Source organism: Podarcis filfolensis, assembly GCF_964270895.1.
Source record: "Podarcis filfolensis genome assembly, chromosome: 4".
In the NCBI taxonomy this organism is placed as follows: domain Eukaryota; kingdom Metazoa; phylum Chordata; class Lepidosauria; order Squamata; family Lacertidae; genus Podarcis; species Podarcis filfolensis.
The window spans coordinates 57,907,624-57,934,572 of record NC_139607.1 but is presented as its reverse complement, the minus strand read 5'-3'; the positions used below and the strand labels follow the sequence as shown (position 1 = coordinate 57,934,572).

At 39.4% G+C, this 26,949-nt stretch overlaps 1 long non-coding RNA gene across 6 annotated transcripts in view; it reads left to right on the top strand.

The window, feature by feature from the left end:
• The window catches only part of LOC310761459, a 228,222-nt gene that overhangs the window by 91,088 nt on the left and 110,185 nt on the right, over window positions 1-26,949 (top strand). For all 6 annotated transcript variants that reach the window (XR_014547501.1, XR_014547502.1, XR_014547503.1 and 3 more), the window contains one exon: window positions 970-1,042. This is a non-coding gene — a long non-coding RNA (uncharacterized lncRNA). The remainder of the gene's footprint in view (window positions 1-969; window positions 1,043-26,949) is intronic.

The window sequence follows — 26,949 nt, the reverse complement described above, 5'->3', positions numbered from 1 at the left end:
AACACGCAAAAATCGGTAGATTAGCAGGCGTGGGGAAAGCCATCAGGATTGGGTTAATGGCATGCAGGAAGGGCAGAGCTAGCTGTTTCCCAGCCCACTCACAGTTACTACCTTGGCTGCATTAAGTCTCAGGATACATGCTCCTGTTGGTGCTAGTAGGAGCCATATTTGTCTAACCCTTAAGTAGGTTGGTGGTTACCACAGCATCTTGTGGTAATGAATATAAAAACATGTTATATTCTGTCATTGAATTCCACTTTTGGCAATATGGATATAATTATTGTTTGCATAAGACCATTTGAATGCTTGCAGCTATGAATATAAGAACATATTTCAAATAATATCCCATCACTTTGGAGTCATATTCCAAATTCAGAATTATGCATATCATGATTGCTAGTTTCCATGAGATAATTTGAATGCTTAGTTTTTATTTCTGTAAATTGCAGGGGGTGGGGCATGCGTTATCTACATTTTGTTTTTGTGTATCAGATCAGGATATTTTTTTATAATGGCCAAATGAGAAAATTGGTGTAGTGACTTTAGAATTATCTCTGATCCTATGTTGTTTGAGCATAGAAATAATAACTGTTTACTGTGAATAATCTTTGCTCAGAAGAGAGGCCCAAGAATAGGCTAACGTGAGGAATGAATTACTCTTTCTTTCTACACAGCATGATCAGGTCAGGGTTGAGGGCAGAGAGGTTGGAGGGTGGTTGTGAATGCAAAACTTGGCATATGAACAAATAAAGGACTTAATGTTTCATGGCCCTAAGTATGTTGGCTTTTACAGGCGTGGTATCACTGATATTTCTAATGGAAGTAATCGCTTGAGCTTTAAAGCCAGCCTTTTATTGAAGTCTTGAAAATAGATATCCAAACAAAAATCCAATAAAATTAGCAACCTTTGAATCAAGCTTAGAAACGTGTGTGGATTTTTAACTGGTTTTTATTACCTTCATTTTCTAGGTCTTCAGGGATTTTCACCATGTAGCTGGCAACACAGAGTTCTTATTTAACCATCAGGCGTACTGCACAAATGGTAAGTTGTTTTGGCACAGCACGGTTATTACTGTGTAACTCAGTGAATATTTGCAGTACTTGCATTCATTGTCCAATGTTTTTCTGACAAATATGTAGAAAATTACAAAGTTCCTTATTTGAATTATTTACTTACCTATTATATATTTGTGTGTGTGTGTGTGTGTGTGTGTGTGTGTGTGTGTACTAGCCCTTTAAGGAGCTCCTAGTGATACGCACTTGAATTATCCCATTTTATCCTCACAGCAATCCTGTGAAGTAAGTTAGATTGGTGTGTGGGGTTGGCCCTACTTTTAGGCAAAGTGAGGTTTCCCTCTTAGGCAGCGGCTTTTGGATATCATGAGATGGAAGAAAATCAATTTATTATTGTGGCATATTTGTTCCCAGCAAGGTATTCTGGAAAGTTTTTTTTGCCTCAGGGTCCAAAATAACTTGGCCAGCCTTGGGTCCTGTGCACTTTGACTGGGATTTATTTGTATGTCAATTGCTGTCCTGCCTCAAGCAGAAAATATATGACTTGCCCAAAGTCGCACAGTGAGCATCCCTGAGAATTGAGGTTTAAGCCCATGCCTCTCTGTTCCAAATCCAGCATTCTAACCACTGTGAAACCCTGCCTCTTTCCAGGCTATCATTGCTGTTGAGGTTTATTTTGTGATGAAAAATCTTATTTGGAGCAGAATTTCTAGGCCTTGGGTATTTTAGGCACTCACTTAGGCTTTTATATGCTGGTTCACTCCCAGGTATGTTGACTTGATTCTTTTTTTCTGTATTGATCATGCACCCTGACCCATTAGCATGCTGGCCTTGCCCTATTCAAAACTGCCAGGCTTCCCCCATCTGTTGAAAACATACTTGTTGTGACCCCATACCAGTCCGAACCTCATTAACTGAGACCATCACTGGCTGGGCAATTTAAAATCACTACATCACAAGCCAGTTGTTAACCTATGAAGAAAATCACCTAATCATCACAAACCAATACTAATGAATAATCAGAGATTCTTTTAGTTTGAATATCTTCCTGATGGAATGCCAGATATGTTGAACATGAGGGCTTGACATTAGAAGTATATGAGGAGTAACATAAAAGATGCGTGATGCAACCAGTCTTAAATCTTACAGACCAGTTTCTTCCCCCAAACCCTTAATGTTCATAGTGTATACACACACTTCTGATTTTACAACTTGTCTGGGTTTCCCAGATGTTTTCACATTGTCATGAAATGGCTTTGTTGATGTCCAACATTTCCACTTGAAACTTTACAATCAAGTGGGAAATGCTCTTCTTCAGGTCCTGTGTTACACGCTCGAATGTTTGCTGATGTAGGAAGGGGGAAATCCAGCTCATAGAAAATGAGCATATAAGGGAGATGGCAAGGCTGAATGCTTCCTCCTGGCGTGCTAGCTTTGGATATGTAGGAAATATTTATAAATGGACGAACATTGAGGCATGTTACTTCTCCCACTTGAATTGGCACAGTCTAGGAGGAACTGTTTTCTTACTAGATTCATGTATACTACTCGAACATATAAACTATCCACAATCTTCTAGGCTGCATTAGTATCTTTGTTTCAGACTCTGCAAAGCCATGTTCACCTGAACATGGGAAGGTTTTATCCATAAATGAGGGTAGGGGTACACATGTAGTCTCTGCCCCCCACATCACAGGGTGTACAGGCTCCTCTTTGGCTCTTTGTGTGTGTAGCACGAAGGCCTGAAAAGAGTGTCAAAAGTGTCCTTTTGAACTTGCTTAGAAATATCCCCACATCTTAATCAGGTTTCAATGGACCATACTTGGAAACGTTCTTCAGACCGCCATGTAAAACATACAAGGTCTGGAGAGGAGCATCCAGGCACATGGGTATTGTGGGAAAGGCTTTTGTCTGTATCCCAGTGGTCTTACACATGGACAATACCTTCCTGTGTTCACTTGAACACGGCTTTTCTTGCTCTTCTTTTAGAAACATTCCTCTTTTTAAATTATTGCCTCACTTTACATTCTCTATAAACTTCTGAAAATGCTACTCACTGAGAGACTGTCTATTCCAACCTATGATGCTGATATTTTCTATTAATTGGTTTTGAACATTTTGACACTCTGCAGGCTCTCTAATTTTAAGCAATGGTTTATTTTTTCTTTAAAGACTAATTTCATATTAGTGCAGCGTTCTTATGCATTCAGAGTGATAAAATATGCTTCAAACTCTACATCTACATTTAACTGTAAGCTTATTTTGCACTCCTGTTTTTGTGTCGTCTTCTGCTTTCTGAGAGTTCTGAAAATACATTACATTTTAAAAGATCTTTTAAGTTTCCACTGACTATCTCAGGGAATTCTTATGGATATCTCAGCCTGAGCTTCACAATCATCTTTGTTTATAGCAGCCCTGCTGTTGCGGCAAAGATAAGACTGCAGGAAGTACCTCTCCAGTGTCAAAAGTCCTCAGCTTTCATTCTTGTACATTTGTGTGCCCAACACTCAACATAATAATTTCTTACTGTCAACTTTAGGCTGATGTAATTTTAGTCGAGTAATTTTTTGCTATTCATTATCATCATGAGTGCTCTTAAGGGAGTCTGGTTTCCCTACACTTGTGGAGAAGATCAATTGAGATAATTTTGGCTTAATCCCATTGCACTCTGGTTTTGTTTATTGCTTCCTTTGTTGTGAAATTTACACAAATTGCAAGAAAGACATAAGGCAGTGTGGTTATTGTTTCCGAAATACATGCAACAAAAGGGGCCTCTGAATCTGAAGACTGAATCTTAAGTACAGCATCTTGAAAATCTATTTATAGCAATTCAAATAACTAACTTTTGTAACTAAAATCCATAAGGAGCTCAGTGATGTTGGAGTCTCTATTTCTGTCGCATATGCAATCTATTTCTGAAAGGCTAGCATAGGATTACCATACATCAAACAGTGAAAATCTGGACAGAAAAATTGTTAAGCTTTTTTGGGCAAAGTTGGTCGAGTTTTGTTTTGTTGGCCCCAAAAATTGCAGTTTTTGAGCTATTTTTATGAAAAAAACCCGCACTGCCGAAATGGGCTGACATATGTCTGGGTTTTACCAGACATTTGACTGATTTCCAGATACAGTGGTACCTCGGGTTACAGACGCTTCGGGTTACAGACGCTTCAGGTTACAGACTCCACTAACCCAGAAATTCTACCCCGGGTTAAGAACTTTGCTTCAGGATGAGAACAGAAATCGTGTGATGGCGGCGCGGCAGCAGCGAGAGGTCCCATTAGCTAAAGTGGTACCTCAGGTTAAGAACAGTTTCAGGTTAAGAACAGACCTCACCTCCAGAACGAATTAAGTTCTTAACCCAAGGTACCACTGTACTGCTGCTGACTGTGGTATTCCCTGTATGTCCAGGAAAATCAGGAAGTATAGTGAGCCTAGCTGGCATATGTGCACTGATTTTAATTACCTATATGCTTCTCATTCAATACATTACACATGGTGGCATAATTTGAAAGATATTGTAAAAAAGAAAAAAATAGAACTGACCTTTTAAGAATTTGGGGAAACCACCAAATTCGCTTTCTACATTATGCTTCCTACTATTTTAATAGCATGAGAGAATCACTGTCATGTCTAGATATGAGCAAAAATGGCCTTGTCACTGACTGTCAGTACCTTTATTAGAATATCTGTGCACTTCTATTCCCCACCCCCTTGTCCTTAGTATCTCACAGAAGCCTTTTAAACGCATGACTTTCATTCCTGGTTTCCCCCACAGCCCTGATTCTGTAGGCTGCTTGCCTGCCCTCTTCCCACAGCCGTGCAGTTTTGGATCTCCAGGAGATAACTCCCCCCCAGCACTTTCAGCAGGAGGGCATGTGTTTCCTTGTTGTGGAACCTGCATAACATTTGTTCTTCCCTGTTTACAACACAAGGAGGTTGGCTTAATTTTCCACCCCCCCAAAAAAACCCCCCTCCTACCTGCTTTCTTGGCTTTCCTTTAGCACACAGGGGGGCTGCAAAATCAGCAATGATCTTAATTAAATGTTTTCTCTGCAGAAACAACAGGGCCTTTCTGAGGTTGAAATGCAGGCAGCAGACCTTATCACAAAAGACAAAGGCAAATATTTATCAAGGAACAAAAGAGTCTGGCTGCTTACATCTTGTTTGATTACCTTCCCCCTCCCTGCCCTTAGGGGAGATGTTTATCAGGGCCTGGTTGAGATTCTGATTGGCCATATTATCTACCAATATGCCAGTTTTGTGTGAAGGATAGAATGATATATATTGCTTTTAAAATAAATAAAAATCATACCCTGGTTGTTGATATTTGGTCACTTTGTATTTGGAGAAGATGTACTGGAGAAGTAGTGAAATTGCTGCTTGCGAGGTGGTGTGTTGTTCGATAAGCACACATAGTGCAACGAGACTGAGTGTTTGCGGGGTGGCGGGGAGGGAGGCTCGTTTAATTTCATTGTGCACAGGTTGTACAATGACAATAAAGGTATTATTATTATTATTATTATTATTATTATTATTATTATTATTTGCCTTCAGATGGATTTAATACTGATTTGGAGTATGCAGCTGGAGTATGCTATAAATGTGATTTTTATTGTAAACATGATCAGACATCTTTTAAAAAACTTAACCCACCTATTCAGTATAGATTTTAACTATTTGCTTTTTTAAAAAAGGTAGGCAGTTAATAATAAAACATTGCAGGATGATCTAGCCTTGTTGGTCACAATATGAACTATGGATGGTGATCCCAAAATTGGGATGGTCTAAGCAATCCATGTTCCATGAGCATCAACATTTCTGCACACAATCATATCTATTTATCTATGAATAGATGGTGCTGGGGGGCCTAACTTACAGTGTCAGTCGGGCTATTAGCTGCATCTTATTTGTTGCATTGTGATTTTACTATTCTATTCTTTTAATATGTGCATGGACTTGAGACAGATTGTAATACAAACAGCTCTGTAAAGAAAATAATACAAGAGAGTGGTAGCAGTTTCTCCTCTTAAAAATTGCTTTTGAGGCATATAAAATACATGTATATAAAGATGTTTTCTGCACTGAACCATCAGTTCATTTGTATATGCTATAAGTAACAAATACTATTAAAATATGCATGCTTTCTTAATGAACAAAAGTAGTTTGACAAAACATTTAATGAAACATATTTTTTGATTATGACATTAATGTGAAAAGCACTTAACATTGTATCATTTATAATTGTAACTACTTTGCAAATTGTTACTGTTAAACATCAGAATGCATTGCTGTGATTAGACAGCTCCATTAGGTGGCATACTTATGTGTGCCTGTTGCAACAGAGTGAAATATATTGCTTTGGAAAGTTCAAAGTATGTTGTTAGGATTTGTCTTAATTTTGCTGTATTAAAAAGTTTAAAACTCTATGGATACTATTCATCTAAACAGTTCTGGCTGTAAAGCAAAACTTCCTCTCCCTCCTTTCTTCTTGCTGCCCGCCCCCTAAGTTCTGGGAATTGCCCCGATCAACTGGAAAACATTTAGAGGAGTGTGTGGTGGGCACATAGAGAGAAGAAATTCAGTTGCATAAACAAAAGTGCTACCATTTCATTGAATATCTCTCTATAGCAATGCAGCTTATAAGGATGCAGGTGTGTTTTTAGGTTAGGACAGAAAACATGATACTGTGTTATCTACTGTACACGTTTAACATCTTCAGACAATGCAAACAAGAAAAGTTGTATTCAGTGAATGGGTCTAGTTCTCATAGAGGTAATAAATCTATGTCAGGACTGTACCACTTTAGAATGCAGATTGAATTCATAGGATGGATTGCAAATGCATGCAAACAAACAAACAAACAAACAAACAAAACACTGTACATGGAAAATTAGATGGCAAGAAGAAAAAAAGAAGGGTTTTAGCTTAGTATTTTTATGACGTGCTTGCCATCTATGTGCAGGGATGATTTTTCATAAAGATTTCACTCCAACTAGTCACCTGCTACAGTTTGATGCACCAACTCTATGAAAAGGAGGCATAATTCGACCATTTTGCTTTGGCGTTTTCTATTAAATGTTGCAAATGAGAATAAATTGGGTGTTTTTTTGAAGTAACCTGGACATTCTTGACATTTACTGAAAATATTGGTTAATATTGTGTCAAACATTTTGTTCTGAAGATTTATTAATGTCAGTATTCACTTGGAAATTAGATTAAATTTGGGAATTGAGAAGGGTACTTGACAGTTCTTGAGATTTGCTTGTAATTGTCAGTAGGCATGATAAAATTGCCAGTAAAACATTCACTGTGGTTCTGACAATCAGCATAAATATACTTTTAGCCATTCATTTTTTCAACAATTCTTTCAACATTGCATTTGATTCCAAAAATAATCTATGCCCTTATTTATTATTGAAGAATTATATATACTCTTCTGTTTCAGCTACATCCTAAGTTAACATGACACCATGCATATGTTTGTGTCATGCCGTATCAGTGTTCTGTATATGTTGTCTAACAGATCATTTTAGTTAGGGCTTTTAGCCATAATGGTGATAAGGATTGTGTGCAATGCTGTTTTTTTGCATCTGTTTTTTAACAGAGCTGAAAGCTTATCTAGGCTATCTTAGTTCAAACTGCTATCTTCTGTTGAGGCCTTGTGACAGGAAGCAGCCATCCCCCATCACTGTACAAAAAGGAGAGTTATTGTTTAGAAAGTTCAAGTTTGTTTTACTAAAATGTGGGTTTAAACTGCTGTTCGCCTTTGACCTTTAAAGAAAACACATAGACACAATTATAGTTTACTAAGCTGCCTTGGAAAGAAGCATCATGATTGCATGCTATTTAAAAGTTATAGTGCTCACGTCTTAATGCTCTGTAGTAATCAGTGCAAATGGCTAAAAACTAACATAAAACTGGTATTGGTGATATTACATGTAAGTTTGTAAGAATACAAATATGTACACAAACACACACACACACTACTACTACTAATACTACTACTACTACCAAAGAGTAAAAGGTTTGCTACTGGGGCTATGTAACTACTGTATAACCAGATATGAAAGTGGGTTGATGTACAATGGTTGGGAAGAACAACCAGTCCACACACAATAGCGAATATGTGATATTTCACTTTCCACACACTTTCTGCTGGAAGCCAGAAGCCTGTGAAGATAATAAATCATCTGGAAGACCAATTTCATGCATTCAGTCAAGTAATAACCAGATCTATGATGCATCAAGTGAATAACTCAACCTAAATAAAAGTGTTTCAGTAATAAAGAGGGGTGGAACATTTTATACTAAACTAGAATTTTCAGTGTTTGCTTCATGATGCAGTTAGATTTTGAGGGTTTTTTTTAAAAAATTGAAGTAATGGAAACATTCTGATGAACACGACTGCTTTGGCACTCTTCCCATATTTAACAGCATGTAATGTTTATGTCATAATGTTTATTTGGCAAAGATATCTGCAGCACAACATGCCTTTTGATAGTTGTGGCAAGTACTATAAAATATATGTTGGAATGATCTTAGAACAAAATGTGAATGTTTTGAAACTCTTGCCTTTAATCTCCACATCTTTTCTTTTGTATTTTTATACCCCTGTCTGCTTATTTATCTTTAAACTTAAAGGTGTGGTTTGACATACATCAATCTTCCTTCATTTTTGTGGTCCAGCACATTTTCTAATAATATGGTTACTGTGTAGGGGGAGGGTTGCCAGAAACTACAGTACAACCAATAGAAGAGTACAGGGAAAGGAGAATCTTTGTTAGTAGTAAGTAACTGGTGCAATACAGGTTTGTGTTTGCACCTTGTCAACAAGAAATTTGTCACTCAAAGACACTACAGTATGCCATATGTTCAGTGTTTTATGCAATATGCTCAGCACAGTAGCATTACAGAAGAAGTAGCATTGGGAGAAGAGCAATAACTCAGTGATAAAGCACATGCTTTGCACCCAAAATATTCCAGTTCCAGTCCATGGCATCTTCCGGCAGGGCTGGGAAAGACTGGATCCAGATCGCATCCACCTGAGAATTTGCAAAGAACTCACATGTAAAATCCCTAATCTTCTAACAAGAATGTGTAACTTGTTCTTCAGATAGCCTCCATACCTAAGGATGGGAAAATAGCCAATTTAACACAATTTTTAAAAACAATTGTGGGGAGAGCCTAGAAAATACTGAGCCAGCATGACTTCTGCACAGGCAAGCACTGTCTCACAAACCTATCATTTATCATTTATTTATTAAATTTGTATATCACCCTTTATTCGAAGAGCACAGGGTGGGTCACAACATACAAAATGAGAACACAGAATACATAATAAATGATCCCACTTTCACAAACACAATAAAAAGGCCATAGGTTGCTTAATCAGCAGCCAAAGGCCTGGTTGTAAAGAAATGTTTCCACCAAACTATATGTAACAAAGGCACCAGGCGAGCCTCACTGGGGAGAGCATTCCACCATAGACACCAGACTATGCGGCACCCTGGGTCCCCACAAATTATAAAGGAAGGGGTGCCCCCCCCAGATTCCACTTGGTGGCATGCACACGCCACGGGACATGTGTGTGTCACATTGGCATGCCCCTGCATCATGCATCAGTTACATCAGCATTCTGCGGGTGTACTGACATCACACACACATGCTTGCACGCCTCGGGCACCTGCTGTGGGGGGGGGGGCAAAGTGGCATCCCTGCAATCCACAAATGGGGAGTCACTTTAGAATAGGCCCGCTCTCATGTTGTCACCCGTCAGACCTCTCGTGGAAGGGAGTACACAAAGAAGGGCCTCAGATTATGATTGCAGAGTCTGGGTCAGTTCATATGGGGAAAGGCAGTCCTTGAGGTACCCCCAAGATATTGTGATAGCGGTTTCATAATTTTTGACCTGGCAATGTATCATGAATCATGATGTGTGTGAGTGGGGGGAAGGGTGCATGCTATGGAAAAATCACTATTCAGGGAAAACCGTGAAGCCAGCCAATGCCTCTACATAGCTCCATCCTTATTTCAGACATTGTGATATATTGGTATATCACGATGTTTAGCTGGTGATATATCACAGTATTCAAAATCAGATATCACCCAGCCCTAAACTTGGTTTGTAGTAGATAGCTCAAACTTTCCTCTGGTGGTCCACAAGCTTCAGGCTGTCTGTGGAAAGGGTGCAGATAATGATGAGAATACAAGGGATGGATTTAAGACACTGCCTTAGGATTTTCTTAATTTTAATAGTGGTGCAGGCACCAAAGAAAGGCGTTTATGTGTTTTAAAACCCCAGCAATTTTTGAGTGGTCAGTCCAAAAAAAGTTAAAATCCAAGTACATAAAATAACCCAGAAACAGGAGTTAGAGGGTTTCTTGTGCTGCTGTGTTGCTCCAGAACAGTGGATGAGTTAGCACACTTTTTAAAAACTGGTGTAGAAAATTTGGTTATAATAAATATATATTTCTAGGGCCTCTTCATATTTTTTTGCTTGACTAAATTACTTAGGTATTCGTTCATATTTCTTAATATTAAATTCCCATTGTTTACCATTTGTAGGCTTATTTTTATATTAAATTCCAACGGTTGTCTTCTAATCAAAAGGCTTGTGAAGACTATAGCTCCATCTTCCTTTGTTTTAACAGTTGTGGGTTTTGTGGCACCTACTAAAATATCCTCGAACAACTCCTAGTGTGTGTTAACAATAACTCTATTGAAGTTTCTTTCCCAGGTCACTGTGGCAGCCATTGCTTTTAAGCAAAGGAAAACCTCTTTTAAAGCCTGAGTATACAGATTATTGGCTCTTGACAAAAAGGAAATGAAGCAAGATCAGGATTTATGTTGTGCTAGGAAATAACCATTTAGTTGCAGGTTCCATATTTTATTATGGATTATTGTGTTTAAAATTTGTGTACTGTTTTCGAGAATTCTAGGCTAGTTTTGCTACTGGCTTTGGTTTCTACAAACAGCTTTTACGCTGAAGTCACCCATATTTAAGCTTTCACTTGCACAGATGTTTAACATGCTGTGGAGGGAACCTAGCAGCAGTAGACAACCATCAGGAGGGAGAAGCATTGGATGTCATGCACTTGACCTGATTCCTTGACCAAAGGGGCACAGGGTCAGCTATTGGGAACAATCCCAGAGAAGCATTATAAAAAAAACCACACACAAAAACACGAAACAAAAGGATGTAGGACATGAGTAAGTGAAACGCTAAGAAGCGAAAATAAAGTATGTTGTTAGACCAGTAAGAAGGGGGGGGGGGAGCAATAAATAAATTATGCAACATTTATATGTAAGAACTTGGTGATCTGTTACTTTCTAGTGAATATGTTCTGTATAAAAAATAAATGGTGGCTATAAATGATGGGCTGCATCATTTGAATATATAATCAAAATCTATTTGCTTAGTATCTTTTTTGAGATACTTGAATATATAATCAAAATCTATTTGCTTAGTATCTTTTTTGAGATACATTTATTATATTTCTCAGTATCTTTTTTGATTTTTTTAATTATCAGTGGTTGTCTTTTACAAAGCACCCTAGGTAAAGGTACCCCTGACCATTAGGTCCAGCCGCAAACGACTCTGGGGTTGCGCGCTCATTTCACGCTATAGGCCAAGGGAGCCGGTATACATGTGGCCAGCATGACTAAGCCGCTTCTGGAGCAACAGAACACCGAAACCAGAGCAACGCATGGAAACGCCGTTTACCTTTCCGCTGGAGCAGTACCTATTTATCTACTTGCACTTTGATGTGCTTTCAAACTGCTAGGTGAGCAGGAGCTGGGACCGAACAATGGGAGCTCGCCCCGTTGCGGAGATTCGAACTGCCAACATTCTGATCGGCGAGTCCTAGGCTCTGTCGTTGAGACCACAGCGCCAACTGCGTCCCTACAAAGTACCCCATATAATTCTAGTGTGGTGGGTTTTTTTTGTTTTTTAGGTAGCATAGCCTACTGTATTTGCACATCTGGTGGAGTGGCTGTGATTGTGCCGTAGAAAGTTCCCTTGCTCAAAGGTCACATTGGCAACAAATTTACTAGGATGTTGTATTCTAATCAATATTCAGTATTTTATCCCTTCTCCTTAGCCCAGAATTTGGTTATGATAATACTCTCCTACCTGGCATGGTCATTGCAAATGTTGCTGCTGCAATGCATGTGAAGCTCTTTAAACACTTGAAGTGAGCTGTAAATAGGCTATATAAATTCTAAGTGTTTTTATTTGATGGCCATTGAACCATTTTGTGTTTCAACAGTTGTGGTAAACATCAGTATAAATTATAAAAGGAAAAGTCACATTTTCAATACTTTTATGAATCCCAAGCTGTTGGGGAGATTTGGCCTGATTTTTCCTTTCCAGATTGTTGTTGATGTCACAAGCTAAATTAGAAACCTTTGATGAGAAAGAGGGAGAGGAAGAATATATATAAACTAAGAGCCTTTGAAAAATTCATAAAGTGGGATATAAAAGGGAATAAAATGAAATTATAAATAATAGTTTGTGTGGCTTTTTGAAATGAAAGTTGCTGGCCAGGGGGTGTTGTAACTTGAATGTCTCACTAGAGACCTTTTCCAGATGACCTTGTACTCTCTAAGTTTGACAAAGCAACACATGATGTCACAGTGCACAAGAGAAGGAGATATTTTGGGTTTGTAGACAATGAGGCATCCAGCTTTAGAGATTTTATTAGTCTGGTGTCATTTCAGGACTAAGTGGAGGTGAAGAAGATGAAACTGAATCATATCAAGATGGAGGTACTGTTAGGAGCTCTGGGTGAGGATGTTTGTGCTCCATTTAGTGTTACAGGGTGTATGCCTCTGAATGTCAAAAGCTCAACAACTTTGGTCAATCCAATGGTTAGATCACTGCCAGTTTTTTTTTAGTGGGAGTAGATCGCAGTCTCTTGGGAGTTGGACATGACTGTTCTAGTAGGTGCAATGAGTTTCCTGCACAGAAAAATTAACTAGTTTCTTCTGTGAGAGAAAAAAAATACTCACACAACCCCACCCTTAAATGCAGGTAATTTTTGCAGTCAGTGTGCATGAGATCCAGATTGAGAGGCTACCATGGGAGCAAGGGGTTTTGAACCCTGTGTTCCCCATGGTGGCCTCGTCTTGAGCACACCCTCACTTGCAATTTAGTTTGCCAACTCAGAATTCCTAAGTATGTGATGATGCTTCAACTAGAGCACTATTGCCCTTTGTTTCTGATAAAGCTTAAGCTGATCCATAAGCCCATGGTGTAAGCATGAGAATCACTTATTTATTTATTGTAAAAATGATCTCATTGGTTATTATTACATGTTGTCGACATCTTATGCCGTAGACTAAAAGTTACTATTGAATAGTATCTGACTCCCCTCCACCCACTCCATGTCCTTTCTTGCTGCCCTTTCTCATCACTTACATTCCCTAGTTCTGGCTACAGACCGCATTCATGCTATCCTGAATTACGGTCTCATCTAGCATTTCTGCCAGTAGTCTATTTGTTGATCAATTACATTGATTTTCAGGTTTAAGGGCAAGGTCTAATTGCATAACTCCACACATGATCTACACTGCTGCTGCTGTCTTTGAATATCAGTACTGTATCTTGGGAGGGTCATTCGTGCTCCTGGAGCATCAGCTGAACAGGTCAACATTTTAAAATATTTGTTTTGTTAATTTGAGAACTTTTCAGTTGTCGCAATTGCGAATTAATTCTGAACCAAACTTAGCTGAGCATTAGCATTGCATTTCGTGCACAATAATTGTACTTATCATGCAACAATCACAGTAGTTAGAAAGCTTTCTGTCACGGAAAGAGGACTTCCTTTCCTGTAAATAGAGGAGCTGTCAAGAGGAGAGAAACTTCTTACCTGATCACTATCTTTTGAACTGATCAGGTAGAGTAATTCATTAATAGCCCTTTATGCTTTCACTACAGCTTCTGCATCAACTTGAATTTGCTCTTATTCCTTTCTTGTAAAGGGTCATGATTGGGTCAGGCCAATTCTCCTAAGTTCTACAGTACTGGCTATTCTTTCTTGCTCTTTTCAACCAAAATCTGATAAGCAAATATACTATTAATTAGGAGTATTTGCTTCTATAACTCTTCCTTCCAGTTTCTATTTAATTCATCATTTGGCTTATTTGATGTTAGGTCAAAATTTTGAATTATTACTTTAAATTTACTTTAATAGTGAATTATTATTATTTTGCTTTGTTTCTGTGTTTATCAGAAGGCACTGCTATTCCCATTGCTATACACCACTTTTAAAGGAAAGAAACACACAGCCCCCTGAGTTTAGCAGTGGGCATAGAAAGATGTGAAGGACGTGTTTGCAACCAGAGGCCCCACGACTACCAACAGATATGTTTTATAAAAAATGCCAGTGGTGACCTTTTGTTTGGTGGTGTGCACCAGGCAAAAAAACTTTTCACATGCAATGCTTGCTGAGGCCACATTTTGGTGCTTGGCAACAAATTTTGAAGGTGATGCCTGTGCATGATTACCTTTGATGCATTAGTTGTAAAACAGGAAATGGAAAGGAAAGGAAGAAAAAAGTAGGATATTAACTAAAGCATGCTACTGTATAGTATTTTATAACATTATTGTGCAAATGAATTAGTTTGATTGAAAAATTATACTTTGACAGCCTTTATACTGTATTTCTAATGGTGTTCAGTCCTAGTGATTTCTGAGGTCAGATTATTTAGTCGCTTTTCTGAATCTAAACAAATCTGGGTCTAGTTGGAGCCTGGATGAGAGATCACCTGGGAATCCCATTCACTTTGTCTTGCCTTCTTTGAAGAAAGTTGGGATATAAAAGCACTAAATAAATTCTGTTCAAGAACTCTCAGCTTCATTTGCTGGTATTTGAGTGCCTTGAGAAGCTGAAATCCTACCTTTGCCAATTTTAGCTGAATAACCTTCTGATCTATGGTTTGAAGGGTAGGTGGAGTCAAAGCAGCTTCTGAAGTGTCTGGTAACCAGGCTGATCTCTCTCCGAGACTGCCTGTTCTGAATAACAATATTTATTAGCCAGAAATTCAGGTTGAGGGCTGCTGCAAAGGAGACCACACTCATTCATTTTATAGTTGGCACAGATCAGTGAAGTATATAACTTGCCCAGGATGCAACTAATTTTAAACTATTTTGTCTAAGGGATATATATACAAGTTGACCTTTTTTTTTTTTTTTTACAAATTCCACAATGTGTAATAATAATGTTTAATAGGAAAAGGAGGACAGTGTGTGATAGGCCCCGTTTTCTGATTGATAACTAGGATACTGTGTTCATTTTTAATTAAACATTTTATCTTCATGTAGTCTATTATTGACATTCTTCATAATAAAGCTGATAAGATCTTGACCCAGACATCAGTAAAGAATATATAGCTCAATATGCAGGTCCCTTCAGAATTAAGAACAAGATTTTCTAATTTAATTTTAAAACCATGTGTAGTTTCATTCCAATATATTTGGTTTCCGTTCAGTTGTTGTACCTTGAGATGTCATAAAATCCTTCCTAACATTAGCTCAATATGTATGGTGGAATGGCTGATAGGGTGGCAAGAGCTTGATTAATGTGGTTACAATTAGGTTAAATGATGAATATGAATAATTTGGATGAATAAGTGGAAAGGAAATTCTGGGATATTCTTCTCAGGACATTCAGGGATGTCAAACAATTGTATTATTTTCATGTGATCATCCAAATTATATATATGAATAATTTGGATAATCACATGAAAAGAATACACTTGAAAACGCTTTTTAGGCTGTTATTAGCTGCCTTGTCTGCTTAATAAACTCTTAACTCAGAATGCAAGCATTTATATTAATCTCTGTGTCTGTTTATAGAAATATTTCAGAATCCATTAAGCTTAACATTATTTTGGGACGCCGGTGGTGCTATGGTCTAAACCACTGAGCTTCTTAGGCTTGCCGATCAGAAGGTCGGCTGTTCGAATCCCAGCGACGTGGTGAGCTCCCGTTGCTTGGTCCCAGCTCCTGCCAACCTAGCAGTTCGAAAGCACATCAAAGTGCAAGTAGATAAATAGGTATCACTCTGGCGGGAAGGTAAATGGTGTTTCCATGCGCTGTTCTGGTCCGCCAGAAGTGGCTTTGTCATGCTGGCCACATGACCTGGAAGCTGTACGCCGGCTCCCTCGGCCAGTAAGGTGTTATGTACTAAGCTTGGATCCTAGAACAATAGGCAAGTAGGATCCTAGAATGCAACAACTGATTGGCTTGCAGGAAAAGACCAATCAGGCTCCAAGAGTCAGTTAATCAGCCTATTAGGCTGGTAGGATCCTAGAATGCAACAACTGATTGGCCTGCAGGAAAAGACCAATCAGGCTCCAGGAGGGAAGCAGAATCAGCCAATCAGACGGGACTCATTGTTTAAATAATGTATATAAAAGCCTGAGGTTTGGGGGGCAATTATATCACTGTTTTACAAGCTGCAATAAAGAGCATGAAATCACTACAGGACTCTGAGTATATTTCAAAAGCAAGATGAGAGTCGTTCGCGACTGGACTTAACTGTCAGGGGTCCTTTACCTTTAACATTATTTTAATTCCCCCCCCCCCCTTGATATTTTTCCTCTTTCACTCTTACTTAGATCACTTAAATCTATTTTTTAAATGGTGCTTAGCAATGCCGATCAAAGAAAATTAGCTTTATTACCAGGAGCCAAGCTACACCAACCTGGGGGCGCCACCTCACCTTCAGGATTGTGTGTGCCCGCTGCTACAAAACAGATTTGCGACATCACACGCACACGCCTGCATGCAGTACGTGTGACGTCACATATACGACATGCGATGTTACATTGCATTTGGGAAGGGGGGCTCCTCCAAAAATGCAAAGCAATAATAATAATAATAATAATAATTTATTATTTGTACCCCGCCCATCTGGCTGGGTTTCCCCAGCCACTCTGGGTGGCTTCCATAGAAACCAAAAATACACTAAAATATCACAGATTAAAAACTTCCCTGAACAGGGCTGCCTTAAGATGTCTTCTGAATGTCAGGTAGTTATTTATCGCTTTGACATCTGATGGGAGGGCGTTCCACAGGGCAGGCGCCACTACCGAGAAGGCCCTCTGCCTGGTTCCCTGTAGCTTTGCTTCTCGTAATGAGGGAACCGCCAGAAGGCCCTCGGCACTGGACCTCAGCATCCGGGCAGAACGATGGGGGTGGAGACGCTCCTTCAGGTATACTGGGCCGAGGCCATTTAGGGCTTTAAAGGTCAACACCAGCAACATTGTGCATGGAGTTTGTGACATTGCACATCTGCGTTGCAGCAGAGTGGCTCCTCTCCCTCCTCTCTGCAGCCAGTGAGCAAGGCACCCTTTTCTGCGGGGAGGGGCTCAGATGCAGAGGCAGAGAGATTCTGCCTCTGCATCTGAGGCTCCCCCCCCAAAGGGTGCCTTGCTCACTGGCTGCAGAGGGTGGAGCTGAACTGCTTCTCTCTCAGAGGCAGCACCACTGCCGCCTACTGCCTTTTCTCGTTGACCTTGTGGGTGCCCAGCCCCCATGATTATATTATTGTGGGTGCCCAAGTACCCACAGCTTCCCAGGATTGGCTCCTATGACAGCAACAGCAATATCACAAGCTGCTGGAACGCTCCACATCAGATTGCCAGTGGGCTGGAAGTGGGGTGGGATCAGCTGCTTAAATGTTAAAAACGAACACCCTCTTCACATAATATATTAGGTAGAAGCATCCTAGGCCAGCTCAAGTGGTGCAGTCCTGGACCACCGGCTTTGAACGTGTTGTCTTGTGTACGTTCTGTGATATTAAGTGGAAAGTAGTATTGTGTAGGCCCAGGTCTTTTGTCTGCTTTGTTTGCTGTGGCAGGCATTGCTTCACGTATAATTTCAGGCTTTTCTTAAGGCCAGTTCACAATTGATTGCCTCTCACTGATACATACTGTGCTCATGTAATAAGAAAATGTCATCCATAATAACTGGCCTGTAATAGCAGTTTTTAGAGCTAAGTTATTACTCATTAGTTTCAGCAATAAAAGGAAAAAACAGGGTTGTGTGCCTGGAGCCTTATTTCAGCATTAGCAAGACAGGGAATGCTTTGCTTTTTCCCACTCACTATTTTGTCCTATTAGGATACATTTGTTTTTAATTACTTTTTAAACTAGCAGACACCCAAGTCATTTCACCTTAAAGAAATATTTCTAAGTTTTTAGCAGCAACAGCTGCATTGTGACTTATTATTCCCTAATAACAAAATCATATTCACACAATCAAGGATATCCAGGGTAGTTTTAGAAGTTGTTGATTCTAAGTAATGAAAACTAGGCACTCTTGTTTACAGATATTTTTTTATCATATATCTGATTCATATTATCTTGGATCATTCTTAGATCATTCTTAGATAAAAGGAAAGTGAATCAAGATCCTTTAATTATTTATAGGCTCTTTCTTCACTTTCAACTCTCCCTCTTAATTTCTATAAATAAACCAAAGGTCTAAGTGAGTTAAGGAGTTGCAATGTCAAGGTAACCAAATGTGTGAACAATGCCTTGATTTTTGTCATTCACGCTGTTCTTTACCATTTTCCTGAAATGAAAGAGAAGGAAGTCAAAAGTGTCCCTAACTATCCATGATCTGTACTGTCTTTCAGTTTTCCTCTGAATCACTTCTTGATTTCCAGAAATTGGTTGGAAAGTGAAATAAGTGAAAGTGCAGGAATTTCAGAGCTGCCAGTAGGACAAAAAATAATATCTATTTTATCTGTTTATAAGGAACAAATAGCATATGACCTTTTGCTTCTCTTTACCCACTTTTTATTTTGAAATAGTATAGAGATTTTAAATGTGGTGAGATCTTTTGAACAGGCTACCACATCTTTACCTACCATGGTAAGCAAACTGCTTCTATCGGGCGAGTTCAGTTATCTGAGACTTTGTTCTAGCCTTGGAACTGTAGCGTTGGGTGTGTATTAACCCTTCTCAGATGCAAAGCTGGACAGATGCTTGAGATTGGGAGGTGGTCTGTTTATTGGTTTAATTGTCATATGGCCAAGGAGCTCCAGGGGTAAGCAGCCAAAGACTCCCTTTCATTCCATTAAAAACTGATGCATGAAGGCTGCCCATATGACTGCCATTGGCAGAAGCGTTCTGGGCTCCTAAGCAGATGAAGGGCCAAAGAAGCCCCCTTACCTCTTTTTCCTGTCCCAGAGCAGCAAAGAGTGGTAGATGAGGCATTCAGCAATGCAGGGAGTGAAACCATTCCTGAGAAGAGACAGGGGACTTTCTTGATTCTGGCCCCACTGAGTTTCCCAGGTGCCTGGACCAGGTAGGAACCAGATAGTCAAAAGAAGTGGGGGACATGTTTCCTCCTACTTGGCTGACACACCCAACTTAGCAAGGGAACAGACAGGGCCAAAGTGCCTACAGTTTTTGGAGTGGGTCCATAGTCAGCCGAAAGTTATAGACGTTCAGTTAGAAAGTTATTCAAAGCAACTGAATTTCTACAAATAATAATTACCCAACATATTTATTAGCAGGCTACCAGCTCCCCAAGTTATGATCCATTAGACCAAATGCAGTCTATGAGTCAGGTGTGGTGGTCTGCTAGATGTTTGACAACCCATCTTTCTTTGCAATTACAGGCAAAACCCCTTTATTGAGCTCTTGTTAGACCACCATACATCACTGATGAGTTACTTTTGGCTTGGTGGTTTAAGCTATTATTATTATTATTAGAATTTGTATACCACCCTATACATGCTGAAGAATTATCCCAGTCCCATCTTTCTGCATCTTACATTGTTTACAGAAACCCTTCTGGTCTAATCTCCAGTGTCTATTAGGACTTAACATGTCCCAGGGCATGTTCTAAAGGCACATTAGGCGACCACCTTGCGGAAGCTAAGCAGAATTGGATCTGGTCATTGCATAGATGTGTGTGGCTACTTGAGAATCACATGTCCATCACCTTGAACATGGTAGATGGTATATAAATGTAAGAGACTAAATAATTAAAATAATAAACGTTAGCTAGGCTTCCTGAAACCTTTCCCAATATTCTTTGTCCGACTTTATAGGCCCTTAATGTTTCATAAAGCAGTTCAAGATCTAAGACTGTTTTGGAAGTAAGGCAACCTTCATGGTTAGGAATTACTTGCAGATAAGGTACTAAGAGTAGATCTGAAATAATTTTCATATGAGTGCCTAATGCAACCAGATTTGAGCATTTAATATGGAAACATATATGAAAACATAGCCTATCATGTGTGTACTTCATTCATGGCTGGAATGTTCCATGAAGACTATTTCATAATTCGAAGGAAACCTAGTGGCTGTCATGCATATTTTATGCAGTAGTTACTTGAGTTACATTTTCTCCTTAAACTGAGAGCTATTTTAAGATGGAGATGGAGAATGCAATTTAGAGAGCCAGGCTCAAAGTATATTGTTTAGAATCTTCAGTCACTCTCCTTTTGTTCTACAATTGATCACTGGCACCCCCTTTAACCCTTATTAAGGGGTAAGAGGGAATTCATGTTTTCGTTCATCAGCCCATCCCTCTGAAAAGCGTTCAATATATTCAAACAGTTTGCAAGGAGCAAAGCCAGAAGAAACAAGAGGCCCAGTTAGTTCGTGGCAAGGTTAGGAAGAAGCATGTCCGTTATGTAAAGCAAAGAATGGCTCTTGTTCCTGCACAGTATTTGCACCAGGCAACCAAGTTAATTGTGCGATGGCCCTTTTCTTTGCTTTATACGTGACCTTGCATTATCTTTGTGGATCCATAGTTTTTGACACCTAGTGTCAGAAAGCAATGGGAATTTCTTCCATGCAGTTTTATCAGCTGTTGAGAATTCATGTAAAAATGTGAAAAGTGTTTTCTGTTTGCCGAATGATGTCCACAGCAGTAACGTCTGAGAAAGGTGAAGTGTTTGCTATTCTAGTTTCTTTGTTGCTCTCTAAATGCTTTCTTTTGTGTTTGCTGTTTTCTTCGTCTAGTTGTTGTTTTTAAAGGCGAACTCCTCACCGGCTATCAGGTGGTATGATGATGGGGTTGGGTATGCTAAGGAGTAGGAAAGGTTAGATGGCATAATTTCCATGAATGCGGGAGAGGGATGCCTAAAAAGAGAGAGAGAGAAAGATAAAGAAATTTTGTTTTTCTGAGCTGGAGGATTCTCTGCATGACTTCTCCACTGATGGGATCATGTGCTTTTCAGGCTGAGATTTTATTAACAATTCAAATGGAAATTGAGGGCACAGGAGGAGCAGATTCTCACATAAACTTGATCTGTCCATGAATGCTGCTCTCTGTTTGCACTGACCCTGCCTGGCTTAAGACACTGCCTGTGAGGCCTGAGAGCCAGACACAAAGAAAGAAATGAAAAGCAAGCACATTCCAGTAGTCTGCACAAAGGCAATGGAGCAGTTTTGAGGCACTCTCCCCAGAGAGAGATCTTATCTCCTTGTGGCTAAAAGCCTTTAGAATGTTTATTTGTGCTTCAGGCATTCAAAGTTTATAATTTGATATGGAAATTTCAAAGTTGCTGCCGTGGTAGGCTTTGGCAGAGCTCTTCAAATATTTTCTCAGTCAAGTAGGTTTTATTAATAGGCCTTCGTGCCATTATGAAAACACAAGCCATGCAAATAGCCGATATGGATTGCTATAATATGTTTTTGTTTAAATCAAAATGTGATTGAATCTGCTTAATGAGACAAATGTCTGGCTGAAGGCAAGGATGCTGAACCTGGTACAAAGGTGGACGTGTGTGGCAGGCTTGTGGAAGCGCTCTGCCGATTGTGTGCTTTACTCCTGTGGTTTTGGGGATGAGGAGGAGGCTGGCACTTGTGTGAGGGTTTGCTGCTGAGTAGCTGTGCCAATTAAAATGTTGAGTAAGCTTGAATGACCCTGTGCTACTAAGCCAGAAACCGGCAAAGCCGGGGCAGAAAGAGTGCATGAGGCAATGCCGTTGTGGAGACATCTGAGTTGACGTTGCTTTCCACCCCTGACAGTTAGTGATATTGCATTTAATCAGGGTGAGGAAAACCGTCCGGGATCAGAACAAGAATTGGAGGAAGAAGTATTCATCCCCCTCCCAAATGACCAAGTAAATAAGTAAAAAAAAGAGAATGGGATGGATGTACGTTTTATATCCCTAATCGGGATTCATGGCTTTGATGTTCAGCAAATTTTGAACAAATTGTGCATAGATCTTTTCCCACAATAATTTCATCACCCAGAATTTCCCCATAGGTTATGTAATGAATGGTATGGCTTTGATCCTTCTGCAGTAGGTACAGCTTTCCCCATATTCATTTCTTTTTCATGTAACATTTTGCTTCTTAAAAAAACACAACTTGACTCAAAATGTGATATGCATTTGTTTCATGCAAATCCAATCAGCAGAATTTTCCAGTTATCTTCGAGGAAATATGGCTTTAACATTTCACAAACTGGTAGAATCTGGAAAGTAAGAGATGGCAAAGGGTGTTAATTAATCAGTTCCCACAATTAATTTGAAAGTAGTTGCTTCTAAAAATGAAAATAGAAGCAACTTCCCCAAAATTAATTGCAGTATTTGTGTCATTAGCAACAAAATAAATACTGATACTAATAATTGGAAACCTTTTAAGTATGTCCCTTTTAAAATAGTATACTTGAAAACAAGTAATCAAAATGATGGCATTATTCATTTGGGAATTTTAAACTAAGTAACACTACTTAACAGACAAAGAAGAATAGATTTGCAATGATTTTTTTTCTTTGTACCCTAGTGAAAGTTTGTTTTGTTTTTACTTCTTGGTGCAGATTACTGACAAATACCATGCAATCTTATTCTGAATCAGGTGACCAACCTATGGTACAGATTATCTACTTTTACACATCATATCACTGAATTTCTTTGGCACTACCAGTTGTTTACCCTGAGGAGACTTCAATAGCAAAAAATCGTTATCTAATATTTGCTTGGCCTTTACGAGCTGCCTCCTGCCCTTCTATGTTTTCCCCGTTCAGACTTACTAATTTTGCATATAAGTTTGTAGGGTGGATTTTCCACTCCAACTTTATTATAGATGACAATCCCCATTTACTTTTAGAATTTATAGTTCTTATACAGGCTTTTATTTGTTTTATAGGAACACAGGAAGCAGCCTTATGCCACATCAGGTCAAAATAGCTCAGCTTTGTTGACACTGACTGGCAGCAGCAATCCAGGGTTTCAGAGTGAAGTCTTTTCCTAGCCCTACCAGGAGAAGTCAGGAATTGAACATGGGGTGTTTTGCATGTAAAGTTGATGCTCTGCATGGGACACAGTTCCTCTGCTGTTCTTGCTTCTTTTCCTCCTGACACTGGATGGGGGAATTTGACTCTAATTCAGGCTTGGCACTTCCGAACTGCACAGGTGACATTATGCATTGTCTGCCCATTTTAAAAGTTCTTGAGGACTATAACAGGAGAACTGATGCATATAAACATACACCCATCACCAACACTGCATCAATGACACATAACTCATGTGACTCAAGTGCACATTGATATGAATATTGACCATTATAGCTGAACAAAAGTACTATGTTCAGAGGTAGCCTATGCCTCCCACCATTATCATGATGCCCTTGTGGATGGATCTCCCAAATGGAGCTGGCTGGTCCTGGTTTGGGGTGGGGTGGGGTGGGGGTGGAAATCTGCCATATTAGATACGTGTTTGATTTGATCCAACCTAATACTGTTTTCCAACTGTTTTGTTAAAGTCTGTATTTTATTGCTAGGCTTAAAGGAAAAAGTTCTGTATTATTAATAATATTTTCCAACATGAAAACATCTATTGTCAAAAACTGATTAATTTAAGTGACAATACTCTGTGACGCAGATGAGAAGACAATCACTTAAGTCATCTTACTTTCTCATTGTTGTCAACATATTATTCTGGTACTGGGAAAAAAACTTAACAGAGAAAAGTATCGTGCATGCAACTGTGACAATTCTTCTAGCTGTTTATAAATTAGAAAACTGGAAAAGTTGATAGCTAATTCATTTTTCTGTACTTTGTTAAGAAGAAAGGATCTGATTGAGCTGGTAAAAGGTCATTTACAACTTCAACTTCATATTGCCCCTGGGAAATAACTAGCTCCCACTAATCAACACCTAATCTCCATATTTGTGGAACTCTGCCTATCAAAGTGCATCCTTACCTTTATAAATGCAAAGTGATGGAAGGGAGAAATGTCATAGTAACCCAACTGTCATTCCTGGCAATGGTATCCCAAATGAGTGTTGAACAAAGGTGCTAGAAGCACATCACTTTTTGATCTGCTTCCCCCTGCAGGTGCTGTTTGCAGCTGTCGGACAAGACTCGGTTGGAAAGCAGTGTGAAGTGGAAAGGGTTAAACCTCCTTCACCCCTAACCTTCCCTGTGCTGTGCCCAGTCTTGACTAGTGCCCGCTTTGATTGCTTTTGCTGGAAAAGGGCAGTGGCGAGGTGTAAGCACACTTAATATAGTGTGCAGTTTAACTCCTACTTGATCACTTGTGCTAATAACCATCTCCATGTTACTTCGGTAGCAAAATATTTGTATGTCAGAAGAAATCTTACTTGCTGTTCACATACTAAACATTTTTTCTTAAGTATGTTTGAGCTGGTTGGCTAGCCATCGATTTATGTACACTTATCTGAAAATCTGAAATATATAATTGGGGTAATAGTTAAAGGCAGCATAATATTTTTATATTTATATAAATATATAGTTTAGGAGTGAATAATTCCTGCGTACACAGTGAGATTAATAAAAATATGGCCACAGTGGAAAAATGCAAAATAATGTTGAAAAGGATAGGAGAGGGGGAACCAGCATATCATATTGACCAGATGAAAAAAAACTACGAGTGCAATTGACCAAAATGTCTACTTTTAGTTGTCTTCTCTCCTTTTTGTTGTTGTTGATTCGCTTGGTAACGCTAAAGCTTTTCAAGAAAAGGCTGGATTATAACTGTGTCAGCCTTTGCATTTTGCACATTGATGAGGTTATCAATAATGCATTGGAGAGCTTAGGAACCTTGTATACAAGGAAATCACAGCTGGTCTGGGTTTATTGTGAAACTTGCAGAATTGAGCAGAGAGGTCATATCAGCGACTTGTCACACAGTCAGACACAGCTGGAAAGGAATTGGGAAAGGGAGGTAGGAATGGGTGGAGTTACTCTGGAAGCAACAGAATTTGTGGGTTCTCTCTTTTGTCAGTAACATAACCCTTCAGAATGGGCATGGCTAATGTTGTTTGCATTGACTTCTTGGCCTCTTCTAATGTAAAAGTGTTATTGTTTTCCTGACAATTTTATTCATATACTAACAGCTTGCGTGCTTGGCAACAGTGTTCAAATGCCATGCTTAGTGTTTCTGGTCACGATGATGGCTGGGAGTAATAGAGAAGGGAGAATAAGTGAGTGTGGAAATGCAAAGTTGTCTCATGTTTCATTTTATCGATCTAATTCTGGTGTCATTCAATTAAGAGAAAAAGTGATGGATAGGCTGCATAGATTCCCACTTTGCTCACCAACCACTCCAGATAAAGCAGTTTTGAACTGATGAGTGTTGGGAGGGGATGAAGGAGGAAGACAAATCAAAGATACTATGTGATCTGAATGAGAGATTAAAGATGTTTAAAAACAATTCTGAATAGCAATATCTGCTGAGTTGGCATTTGTCTTTGTCTTACCCATGCCTATCAACAGCAAACACAGCATGTTCAATGCAAGTTCAATTAAACGGGCTACCTGTCCAGCCATATAGACAAGCGCCTTTGGCTAGAAGATGTAAGATTATTTTAAAAATAAGAAAGGGGAAAGATAGAGGGAGGGAGAAGGGGAGAGAGAGAGGGAGAATAATGCATCTGAAGATATCATTTGTCTAATGATATCCATTCAGATATTGTCAGCAGTTTTAAAGGTGTTATAAATAGAAAGCTAACTAATTGAAACATCTGTAATTTCAGTGAAGCTGTTCTTTTTTTGTTAAGTTGGCTAATATAGCTTGCAGAGATACTCATCAATAGCTATCTATAGACTTTTAAAAACTGTTTTTCTAGTAATGGATTACTGCAAGGTTCATCATATTTCATTTCTTCACAATAATGAAGCTATTCAAGTCTACTGACAGCTTGACTACCTAGAGATAGTAACTCTTTTCAGACACAAGTAGAATGTACATGTGGATAAGGATGAATGTTAATTCACCGCAGGTCCCATTTCTGCCACCTGCCCCACCTGTCAACTTCTTCAAGCTCAACCCAAACATTTGTAAAGGGATACCTATTAGAGATTGAAGAATCATTTTGTTACTTTCATGGGTTCATTTTATCCCCATTTTATAGTGAAAGACATTCCTATCACCTACATGGTGGCTCGCGTGGGGGGAGCTGTCATCGCGCTACTCCTTGGTGTGTGGAGTACCGCATGGCACAATTCTCTCCCTGATGCTTTTCAACATCTTTATGCGCCCCCTCGCCCAGCTTGTCCAGAATTTTGGTTTGGGTTGCCATCAATATGCTGATGACACCCAATTCTTTCTGTTGATGGATGGCCATCCCGGCTCGGGTCCAGACACACTGATCAGATGTTTGGAAGCTGTGGCTGAATGGCTACGTGGGAGCTGGTTGAAGTTAAATCCTTCGAAGACAGAGGTCCTTTGGTTGGTCAGGACAATATGGGGTTAGAGGGCCAACTCCCATCCCTTGTTGGGGAATAATTAGTGCCAGCGCCTTCTGTCAAGAGTTTGGGTGTAATATTTGACGCTTCCCTTTCTTTGGAGGTGCAGGTTACAGCTACAACAAAGGCGGCATTATTTCATCTCCACCAAGCTAAGCAGTTGGTCCTCTCTCACCCTGACCTCGCCACTGTGATCCATGCGACGGTCACCTCCAGGCTTGATTACTGTAACTCACTCTATGTG